Raw genomic sequence first — 13,236 nt, 5'->3', positions numbered from 1 at the left:
AGAGAAGAGAAAGAGAGGGAATGTGAACATTAGCACTACCTGAGGTATGAGCCTAAAAATTCTTTAACTGAAATATTAGGTGATGGAGCTCAAGCAGAGCACACAGATCTCCCTGAGGTTAGGAGACAGAGGTGTGTTGTTGTTATTGTTGAAGTTATTTATATATTTGGCGGGGGGAGGGGGGGGAGAGAATCCCAGGCAGGCTCCGCACACCAAAGCAGAGTCCAACACAGGGCTCAAACTCATGAATCATGAGATAATGACCTGAGCTGAAACTAAGTGTCAGGGGCATAAATGACAGACTCAGGCACCCCTGAGAGACATAATTTTAAGCATGGAGCTCAGACTGCTGGTTTTTGGTCTGGCACATAGGCAGCTCACAAGTAGATACTCCATTGTAACAAAAAGTAAGAAGTTGAAAAAAATGAAAAATTCATAAAAGAAATGAGGTCACGGGGCAAACTGTTGCCCCCAAAATTGAAGAGACCAATGGAATACAGACAATCACAATTTATTAGAACAGAAAATGAAAAGTAACATCTCCATAAGACCAGTGCAGGGTGTATTGAGTCTGGGTATATTCCCCCAAAAAAAGAAAATAGAGAGGGGTGGGGAATTTGTAAGATATACTAAAAGGCAAAAAAAAAAAAAAAACCCACAAAGAAACAGGTTGACGAGACAAAGCAAGCATCAAAACCAGACTCAGACATGACACAGATAATGGAATTAACAGAGCAACAATTCACTACAACTATGATTAATATGCTAATGGCTCTAATGGAAAACACACAACATTCAAAATAAGCACTATGAGAAGAAAAACAGGAATCCTAGAAAAGAACCTGAATGCTAGAGATCAAAATAGCATGGTAAATGAAATGAACAATACCTGTGAATGGCTCATCAGTTGACTGGGCATGGAGAGGAAATTTCAATATTATTAAGAAATTATTGAGAAATATTAAGGGTATTTCAGTAGAGACCTTCACAACTGAAAAGCATAGGGACCAAGAGCAGAGGGAAGACTGGAAAACAACACATCCAAGGACTATATGACGAGTACAAAACGTGTAACATGCATATAATGAGAATACCAAAAAAAGAAGAAGAAACAGAAAGGAACAGAAGAAATATTTGCAATTGAAAATCTCCCCAAACTAATATAAGACACCACATCATATATCCAGAAAGTTCAGAAATTCAGAAAACAAAAAGATACATAACAAAACTAGAAAAAAAAATCTATGCCCAGGCATAACATTTTCAATGCATGGAAAATCAAAAATAAAGAAAAAAAACCTGAAAGAAACAAGAAAAAAAGAAACTTACTTAGAGAGGAACAGAATAAGAATTATGTTCAAATTCTCCTCAGAAACCATGAAAACAATGAGACACTGGAGTGAAATATTTAAAGTGTTGAGAGAAAAAACAAAAATAAAATACTAATCTAGAATTCTATACTATACAAAACTATCCTTCAAAGGTAGTAGAGAAAGACATTCTAATACAAACAAAAATTAAAGTACCTTTTTTGCCAATAGATCTTACCTGAAAGGAATGCTAAAAGTTCTATAGAGATACATAATATAGCTTAGAAATTGGAATGTACATAAAGAAAATCAATAAAGAAAAAGATGAAAGTAAAATAAAACTTTTTCTTTTTCTTACATTTAATTACACAATAGCTAACTGTTCAAAATAGCAAAGATGTTTTTGATAATATACACTTGTATATGAGTGCATACACACACACAAACCTACATGCCTGTATTTATGTATGCTTATGAGTAAGTGAAATAAATGATACAAGGGACAGAAGGGAGGAATTAGGATTTGTTATTATAATGTACTGACACTAAATGTGAAGTGATATATGTTATTTTAAAATGGACCTTGAGGGAAGAGCCAAGATGGCAGAACAGCATGGAAGCATTTTGTGTGTCTCAAGTCCATGAAATACAGCCAGACCAACACTAAATCATCCTACACACTTAGAAAACTGATTGGAAGATTAACACAACAGTCTGCACAACCTTAACCACAGAATTCAGCAGGTATGTGGCACAGAGAGCTGAACTTGGGGAGCAAGAAGCTGAGACAGGTAGAGAACTGCTTTTGAGGGAGGAGAGAGGATGGAGACTGGGGAGGTGGGGAGAATATGGGAAAATCACCGCTCCCCAAAAGTAGCTGGAGAGAAAGTGGAAAATTGAAAACAGCCATGGGGACTAAACTAAAAATGGAGAAAGGAAGAAGGAGAGGGTTTACATTCCATTAAGACTGTAAACAAGGGGAGCACAAAGGTTGCAACCCCGCAGCTTGATACCTGGCAGTGCTTTGGTGGGAAGGGCGAATCCCCAGGAACAGAGTGAGGTCCGGGAGGTTCTCAGGCCAAGAGGGGAAAAGCGGTTCCACTGCTGGAAGGACATTTGGTAAAGACTGTTGAAGCAACCTGGTCCCAGCAGACTCCAGAAGGCAGCCACATTCGCTGGTGCTGGGGCAAGGTCATTAAGAGTGAAGCCTGGTGCCAGATATGTGTTGTGATTTTCCATAATACCTGAGATACTGCTGCTACACCGCTCCCGAACATTTTCTGGGATGGGCTGGCACCTGGCTGCAGTCTCGGGGACCGGCAACAACAGGGTCCAGTGGGCATACCTGGGTGCAGGTGTTATTCAGCCATTGCTCATTCGGCCATTGCTTGGTGAGACCCGTCCACAGAGGGGCAGAATGGGTCGAAGCCACAGTCCTTGGGAAGTAAGGGGCTGGGGAAAACAGCCACATGTGAGACAAAACTTGGGAGAAAGTTACTGCCAGGGGCCTGGTCATGGAGAGTGAAGAAGCGGTGAGTGGATGAGAGCTAAAAACAGATGACGGGTGCAAGATTGTGATCTGCGAGAAGAGACTAGGTGGTTGGGTGGTGCCATTTTCACCGCTCCCGCGCATGCTCATACGCACCTACGAACCCCGCAAAAATCCACCCCAGTAGGTTACAAGTGCCATCTTACTGGAGAGCGGAGCTCTTACACTGAGCCCCGCCCAACTGGGCCAACTTTGCTCTTCAGGAATACAAATCTCATTGCCAGCTTGGTTTTTGGACTATAGAGAGTTATATAGACTGACTTCTAGGGGAAAACAAAACAATTTCAGTCCTACTTCATTCAATCTGCTGGCCAGTTCATCTGATCAATTTCCTTTTTTTTTTTTTACCTTTTTTCCTTTTTCTCTTTTACAATTCTTTTCTTTTTCTTGAACACAAAAAGATAAAGAATTCATTTTTATTTTCAATTTTTATTAAAAATACATTTCTTTAATTTTTATTACTACATTTTTTTACTTTTCTGTAATTTTTTTCAAATTCAACTTTACTTCTATCATTTTATTTTAGTCTACTTCAGTGTACTTTGTACCTTTTCAAATTTTCAATATCCTTTTTTTTCTCTTTTTCATTTCTTTTTCTTGAATGCAGAAAGATAAAAACTTCATTTTTACTTTCAATTTCTATTAAAAATATTTTTAATTAATTTTATTACTATATTTTTTGCTGTTATGTAAATTTTTTTCAAATTCTAATCTACTTCCATCATTTTATCTTAGTCTACTACAGTGTATTCACTTTTTCAAATTTTCAAACTATTTTTTCTTCTTTCTTTTATTTATCTTTTTTCTCTTTTTAGTTTTTTCTTTTTTCTTACAGAAAATTAAAAAATGAAAAAAATCATTTAATTTTAATTTTTATTAAAGATATTTTTCCTTAATTTTTTTCCACTATATTGTTTACTTTTGTGTGTATGTTTTCAAATTCTACTTTACCCCCATCATCTCATTTTAGTCCACTTCAGTGTATTCATTTTTCAAATTCTCAAACGATTTCCTTTTTTTTCTCTCCCCCACCCCTCCCATTTTTTTTCTAATTTGTCAAACCACTTTCAACACCCAGACCAAAACACACCTAGGATCTATCATCATCTATTCAATTTGTGTGTGTGTGTGTGTGTATGTGTTTAATTTTTAATTTTAGTATTTTTTTAACTTTAATTTTTTTAATTCCAATTTTTCTACCTCATTAATTCCTTTTCTCCCTTCAAAATGACAAAATGAAGGAATTCACCCTAAAAGAAAGAGCACAAAGAAACAACAGCCAGGGACTTGACCAACACAGATACAAGCAAAATGTCTGAACCAGAATGTAGAACCACGATAATAAGAACACTAGCTGGAGTCGAAAATAGATTAGAGTCCCTTTCTGCAGAAATAAAAGAAGTAAAAAATAGCCAGAATGAAATTAAACATTCTAAACTGAGCTGCAATCACGGATGGATGCTGCAGGGGCAAGGATGGATGAGGCAGAACAGAGAATCAGTGATACAGAGGACAAACTTATAGAGAATAAAGAAGCAGAAAAAAGAGGTAGATTAAGGCAAAAGAGCATGATTTAAGAATTAGAGAAATCAGTGACTCATTAAAAAGGAAGAACATCAGAATCACAGGGGTCCCAGAAGAGGAAGAGAGAGGAATAGGGGTAGAAGGGTTATGTGAACAAATCATAGTGGAAAACTTTCCTAACCTGGGGAAAGACAACGACAGCAAAATCCAGGGAGCACAGAGGACCCCCATTATATTCAACAAAAACTGACCATCAACAAGGCATATCATAGTCAAATTCACAAAATACTCAGGCAAGGAGAGAATCATGAAAGCAGCAAGGGAAAAAAAGTCCCTAACATACAAGAGAAGACAGATCAGGTTTGCAGCAGACCTATCCACAGAAACCTGGCAGGCCAGAAGGGAGTGATGGGATACATTCAGTATGCTAAATCAGAAAAATATGCAGCCAAGAATTCTTTATCCATAACAAAAATTAAAGGAGTTTGTGACCACTAAACCAGCCCTGCAGAAATATTAAGAGGAACTTTCTCAGGGGAGAAAAGATGAGTGAATAGATATGTATACACACACACACACACACACACACACACACACACACACACACAATCTAAAAGCAACAAAAGATTAGAAAGGACTAGAGAACATTACCAGAAACTCCAACTCCACAAGCATCATCATGGCAATAAATTCATATTTTTCAGTACTCACCCTAAACGTCAATGGACTCAATGCTCCAATCAAGACATAGGGTAACAGAATGGATAAGAAAACAAGATCCATCTGTATGCTGTTTACAAGACACTCACTTTAGACCTAAAGACACCTTCAGATTGAAAGTAAGGGGATAGAGAACCATCTATCATGCTAATGGTCAACAAAAGAAAGCTGGAGTAGCCATACTTATATCAGACAATCTAGACTTTAAATTAACAACTGTGTCAAGGGATGCAGAGGGTATTATATCAAAATCAAGGGGTCTATAGACCAAGAAGACCTAACAATTGTAAACATTTATGGGCCAAATGTGAGAGCACTCAAATATATACATCATTAGTAACAAACATAAAGAAACTCATTGATAATAATACCATAATAGTAGGAGACTTCAACACTCCACTCACAGCAAGGGACAGATCATCTAATCAAAAAATCAACAGGAAACAATGGCTTTGAATGACACACTGGACCAGATGGACTTAACAGATATATTCAGAACATTTCATCTGAAAGCAGCAGAATATACATTCTTCTCCAGTGCACATGGAATGTTCTCCAGAATAGACCATATACCGACACACAAATCAAACCTAAGTAAGTACAAAAAGATTGAGATCATACCATGCATATTTTCAGACCAAAAGGCTATGAAACTTGAAATCAATCAGAAGAAAAAATTTGGAAATGTAACAAATACTTGGAGACTAAGAACATCCTACTAAGGAATGAATGGGCTAACCAAGCAGTTAAAGAGGAAATTAAAAAGTATATGGAAGTCAATGAAATGATAACACCATAACCCAAAACCTCTGGGACACAGCATAGGTGGTCATAAGAGGAAAGTATATAGCAATCCAGGCCTTCCCAAAGAAGGAAGAAAGATCTCAGATACACAACCTAACCTTACACCTTAAGGAGCTGGGAAAAGAAAAACAAATAAAACCCCAAACCAGTAGAAGACAGGAAATAATACAGATTAGAACAGAAATTAATGCTATCAAAACCAAAAAAACAGTAGAACATATCAATGAAACCAGAAGCTGGTTCTTTGAAAGAATTAACAAAATTGATAAACCCCTAGCCAGTTTGATCAAGAAGAAAAAGGAAAGGACCCAAATAAATAAAATCAAGAATGAAAGAGGGAGATCACAACCAACACAACAGAAATAAAAACAATAACAACAGAATATTATGAGCAATTATATGCCAATAAAATGGGCAATCTGGAAGAAATGGACAATTTCCTAGAAAAATATATACTACCAAAACTGAAACAGGAAGAAATAGAAAATTTGAACAGACCCATAACCATTAAGGAAATCGAATTAGTAATCAAAAATCTGCCAAAAAACAGGAGTCCAGGGACAGATGGATTTCCAGGAGAATTCTACCAAACATTTAAGGAAGAGTTAACACCTATTCTCTTGAAACTGTTCCAAAAAATAGAAATGGAAGGAAAAATTCCAAATTCTTTCTATGAAGCCAGCATTACCCTGATTCCAAAACCAGAGACCCCACTAAAAAGGAGAACTATAGACCAATTACCCTGATGAACATGGATGCAAAAATCCTCAACAAGATATTAGCCAGCTGGCTCCAACAATACATTAAAATATTCACCACAACCAAGTGGGATTTATACCTGGGATACAGGGCTGGTTCAATATCCACAAAACAATTAACATGATTCATCACATCAATAAAAGAAAGGACAAGACCGATATGACCCTGTCAATAGATGCAGAGAAAACATTTGACAAAATACAGTATCCTTTCTTAATAAAAACCTTCAAGTAAGTAGGAATAGAAGGAGCATACCTCGAGATCATAAAACCTATATATGAACAACCCAACACTAATATCATCCTAAATGGGGAAAAGCTGAGAGCTTTCCTCCTAAGGTCAGGAACAAGACAGGGATGTCCACTCTTGCCACTGTTACTTAACATAGTATTGGAAGTCTTAGCCTCTGCAATCAGACAATACAAGGAAATAAAAGGCATCCAAATTGGCCAGGAGGAGGTCAAATTTTCACTCTGTGCAGATGACATAATACTCTATATGGAAAATAGAAAAGATTCCACCAAAATACTGCCAGAACTGATTCATGAATTCAGCAAAGTTGCAGGATAAAATCCATGCACAGAAATCGGTTGCATTCCTATATGCCAACAATGAAGCAACAGAAAGAGAAATCAAGGAATCGATCCCATTTCCAGTTGCACAAAAAACCATAAAATACCTAGCAATAAATCTAACCAAAGAGGTGAAAAATCTATACACTAAAACTATAGAAAGCTTATGAGAGAAATTGAAGACACAAAAAAAGTGGAAAAAGATTGCATGCTCCTGGATAGAAAGAAAAAATATTGTTAAAATGTTGATACTACCCAAAGTAATCTACACATTCAATGCAATCCCTATCAAAATAACACCAGCATTCTTCACAGAGCTGGAACAAATAATCCTAAAATTTGTACAGAACCAGAAGAGACCCCGAATAGCCAAAGCAACCTTGCAAAAGGATATCAAAGCAGGAGGCATCACAATCCCAGACTTCAAGCTATACTACAAAGCTATAATCATCAAGAAAATATGGTACTGGCACAAGAACACACACTCATATCAATGGAATGGAATAGAGAACCCAGAAATGGACCCACAGACGTATGGCCAACTAATCTTTGACAAAGCAGGAAAGAATATCCAATGGAATAAAGACAGTCTCTTCAGCAAGTGGTGCTGGGAAAGCTGGACAGCAACATGCAGAAGAATGAACCTGGACCACTTTCTTATGCCATACACAAAAATAAATTCAAAATGGATGAAAGACCTAACTGTAAGACAGGAAGCCATCAAAATCCTTGAGGAAAAAGCAGGCGAAAACCTCTTTGATCTTGGAAGCAGCAACTTCTTACTGAACACGTCTCCAGAGGCAAGGGAAACAACGGAAAAATGAACTATTGGGACCTCATCAAAATAAAAAGCTTCTGCACAGCAAGGGAAACAATCAGCAAAATTTAACGGCAACCGACAGAATGGGAGAAGATATTTGCAAATGACCTATCAGATAAAGGGTTGGTATCCAAAATATAAAGAACTTATCAAACTCAACACCCAACAAACAAATAATCCAGTGAAGAAATGGGCAAAAGACATGAATAGATACTTCTGCAAGAAGACATCCAGATGGCTAACATGAAAACATGCTCAACATCATTCATCATCAGGGAAATACAAGTTAAAACCACAATGAGATACCACCTTACACCGGTCAGAATGGCTAACATTAACAACTCAGGCAACAACAGATTTTGCCAAGGATGTGGAGAAAGAGGATCTCTTTTGCATTGTTGGTGGGAATGGAAGCTGGTGCAGCCACTCTGGAACACAGTATGGAGGTTCCTCAAAAAACTAAAAATAGAACTACCCTATGATCCAGCAATTGCACTAGTAGGCATTTATCCATGGGATACAGGTATGCTGTTTTGAAGGGACACATGCACCCCGTGTTTATAGCAGCACTATCAACAATAGCCAAAGTATGGAAAGAGCCCAAATGTCCATCAATGGATTAATGGATAAAGAAGATGTGGTATATATATACAATGGAGTATTACTTGGCAATCAAAAAGGATGAAATCTTGCCATTTGCAACTATGTGGATGGAACTGTAGGGTATTATGCTAAGTGAAATTAATCAGAGAATGACAAAAATCATATGATTTCACTCATATGAGGGCTTTAAGAGACAAAACAGATGAACATAAGGGAAGGGAAACAAAAATAATACAAAAACAGGGAGGGGGACGAAAACAGAAGAGACTCATAAATATGGAGAACAAACTGAGGGTTACTGGAGGGGTTGTGGGAGGGGGGATGGGGTAAATGGGTAAGGGGCATTAAGGAATCTACTCCTGAAATCATTGTTTCACTATATGCTAACTAATTTGAATGTAAATTAAAAAAAAAATAAAAAATAAAATTAAAAAAATTAAATAAAAATAAATAAATAAAATGGACCTTAAATAGTTATAAATATATAATGCAACTCTATGCCAACTGAACACACAAAAAATTTAAATATGCCTGATACAAAACATTTAAAATAAAAAAATAGTAAATATGACTAATATAATAACAAAGCAGAGAATTCTCAATTAGAGTTAAAAATGCAGAAATTGATCAGAAGTCTTAGAAAAAAAAAGTTGAATGTTTACAAACAGAAAAAATGACCTTTGGAAGATGGAGGAATTCACCCCCAAAAAAAGAAAGGACAGGATGAAATGACGGCCAGGGATTTAATCAATACAGATATAAGTAGGTTGTCTGAACTAGAATTTAAAACAACAGTTATAAGGATTCTAACTGGTCTTGAAGAAAAACATAGAAGACACTAGAAAATCCTTTACTGCAGAGATAGAAGAGCTAAAATATAGTCAGGCCAAAATTAAAAAGACTATAAGTGAGATGCAAATCCAAATGCATGTCATAACAGGTTTGATGAAGCAGATGAATGAAATAGGGATATTGAAGATAAAATTATGGAAAATAATGAAGATAAACATAAGAGGGAAACAAAGATAATAGTAACAGATTATGAAAGCAAACTTAGAGAACTCAGCGATGTATTAAAATGTAAATACATTTGTATAAAAGGCGTCCCAAAGGATAAAGTGAGAGCAAAAGGGGCAGAAAGTTCATGTAAGCAAATTCTAGTTGAAAACCTCCTTAATCTGGGGGAGGACACAGACATCACAATCCAAGAAGCACAGAGATCTCCCATTAAATTCAACAAAACAGGACATCACCAAGGCATATCAGTGGCATATCAAATTCACAAAATATACAGACAAGGAAAGAATCCTGAAAGTAGTAAGGGACAAGAAGGGACACAAGCAAGGGAAGACAGATTAGGTTGGCAGCAGATATGTCCACAGAAACTTGGGAGGTCAGAAGGGCATGACAGGATATATTCAACATGTTGAATGGAAAAATTATGCAGCCTAGAATACTTACCCATGAGACTGTCATTCAGAATACAAGGAAAGATAAAGACTTTGCTAGACAAACAAAAACTAGAGGAGTTCATAACCACTAAACCAGCCCTGCAAGAAATTTAAAGCGAGACCCTGGGTTGTGGAAAAAAAAAGACCAAATACAACATAGAATAGAAAGGAACAGAGAACATCACCAAAACACCAACCTTATGGGTAACACCATGAAATTAAAGTCATATGTTTCAATAATCAACTTCAATGTAAATGTAAATGGACTAAATTCTCCATTCAAAAGAGATAGAGTATCAGAATGGATTAAAAGAAAAAAAAAACTATATGCTGCCTACTGGGGACTCATTTTGGATCTAAAAACATCAGCAGATGAAAATTAGGGTATGGAGAAGCATGTATCATGCTAACTGATACCAAAAGAAATCTGGAGTAGCCATACTTACATTCGAGAAACTAGATTTCAAACCAAATACTGTAACAAGGGATGAAGAGAGTCATTATACAATAATTAAGGGGTTCATCCATCAAGAAGATTTAACAATTATAAATCTTTATGTCCCCAATTTTGAATAACATATATAAATCAATTAATTTAAAAAAGATGAAACTTATTGATAATAATACAATAATAGTAGAGAACTTTAACAACCCACTTACAACAATGGACAGATCATCTAAGCAGAAAACCAGAAAGAAAACAATAGCTTTGAATGACACACTGGGCCAGATGGACTTAACAAATATCTTCAGAAGTTTTCATCCTAAGGTTAAAGAACATCCTACTAAAGTATGAATGGGTTAACTGGGAAACTAAAGACAAAATTAAAAAGTACATGGAAGGAAATGAAAATTAAAACACCACAATACAAAACCTTTGGGATGCAGCAAAGTCAGTCCTAAGAGGGAAGTATGTTGCAATTCATGCCTATCTCAGGAAGCAAGAAAGTTTCCAAATGCACAATCTAACCTTAAACCTAAATGAGCTAGAAAAGGAATAGCAAATAAAGCCTACATCCAGCAAAAGAATAGGAATAAATAATAAAAACTAGAGAAAAAGTAAACAATATAGAAAGAAAAAAAAGCAGAACAGATCAACAAAACAAAGAGCTGATTCTTCAAAAGAATTAATAGAATTGATAAACCCCTAGCCAGACTTATCAAAAAGAGAAAGGACTCAAATAAAAAAAATTATAAATGAAAGAGGAGAGATCACAACCAACACCAAAGGAATGCAAACAATTTTAAGAGAGTATTATGGGGCGCCTGGGTGGCGCAGTCGGTTAAGCGTCCGACTTCAGCCAGGTCACGATCTCGCGGTCCGCGAGTTCGAGCCCCGCGTCGGGCTCTGGGCTGATGGCTCAGAGCCTGGAGCCTGTTTCCGATTCTGTGTCTCCCTCTCTCTCTCTGCCCCTCCCCCGTTCATGCTCTGTCTCTCTCTGTCCCAAAAATAAATAAATGTTGAAAAAAAAAATTAAAAAAAAAAAAAGAGAGTATTATGAAAAACTATATACCAACAAATTGGGCAATCAGGAAGAATGCATAAATTCCTAGAAACATACAAATTACCAAAACTGAAACAGGAATTACATAAAAAATTTGAACAGACTCATAACCAGCAAAGGAATTGAAACAGTAATAAAAAATCTCCCAACAAACAAAAGTCCAGATCTGGATAGCATCCAAGGGGAATTCTACCAGACATTTAAAGAAGAGTTAATATCTATTCTTCTCAAAGTGTTCCAAAAAATAGAAATGGAAGGAAACTTTTTTAAGTTTGTTTGTTTGTTTGTTTGTTTTGAGAGAGCACGCATGAGCATGAGTAGGGGAGAGACAGAGAGAGAGGCAGAGAGAGAATCTCAGGCAAGCTCTGTACTGTCAGCACAGAGCTTGACATGGGGCTTGAACTCAGCAACCATGATATCATAACCTGAGCCAAATCCAAGAGTCAGATGCCTAACCAACTGAGCCACCCAGGCAACCAGAAGGAAACTTCTAAACCCATTCTATGAGGCCAGCATTACCTTGATTCAAAAACCAAAGACCTCACTAAAGGAGAATTACAGGCCAGTCTCCCTAAGGAACATGGATGTGAAAATTCTCAGCAAGATACTAGTAAATCAAATCCAATAATATATTAAAAGAATTATTCACCATGATCAAGTGGGATTTACTCCTGGGCAGCAGAGATGGTTCAGCATTTGCCAATCAATCCACATGATACAATACATTAATAAAAGAAAGGATGAGAACCATATGACTCTCTAAATAGATGTAGAAAAAGCATTTGACAAAGGCATCAATTCATGATAAAAACCGTCAACATAGTAGGGATAGATGAGACATACCTCAACATCATAATGCCATATACAAAAGACCCACAGCTAATATCATCCTCAATGGGGAAAAGCTGGGAGCCTTTCCCCTATGGTCAGGAATAAAACAGGGTTGTCCACTCTCACCATCGCTATTTAACACAGTACTAAAAGTCTTATACTCAGCAATCAGAAAACAAAAAGAAATAAAAGACAGCCAAATCACCAAGGAAGAAGTCAAACTGTTACCTTTTGCAGACAACATGATCCTCTATACAGAAAACCCTGAAGACTCCACCAAAAAATTTATAGAATAGATGACTTAGAAAAGTCACAAAACATAAAATCAATATACAGATATATGCTACATTTCTATACACCAGGAACAAAACAACAGAAAAAGAAATCAAGAAATTGATCCCATTTGCAATTGTACCAAAAAAAATTAGATACTGAAGAAAAAGCCTAGTCAAAGAGGTAAAATATCTGTGCTGAAAACTGTGGAACTTACGAAAGAAACTTCCACAAAGAAATGGAAAAGGATTCCATGCTCATACATTGGAAGAACAAACATTATTAAAATGTCTAAACTACCCAAAGCAATCTACACACTTAATGTGTAGAGCTACACCAAATAATCTTAAATTTGTATGGAACCACGAAATACCCTGAATAGCCAAAGCAATCCTGCGGGGGGGGGGGGTGGGAGGGGTGGGAAACTGGAGGTATCACAATTTGGGATTTCAAACTATATTATAAAGCTGTAGTCATCAAGACAGTATGGTACTGGCACAAAAACAGACATATAC

The sequence above is a fragment of the Herpailurus yagouaroundi genome, unplaced genomic scaffold (assembly GCF_014898765.1).
Source record: "Herpailurus yagouaroundi ecotype Mexico unplaced genomic scaffold, PumYag 141, whole genome shotgun sequence".
Classification (NCBI taxonomy): Eukaryota; Metazoa; Chordata; class Mammalia; order Carnivora; family Felidae; genus Herpailurus; species Herpailurus yagouaroundi.
Note: the sequence above shows the minus strand (reverse complement) of the source record.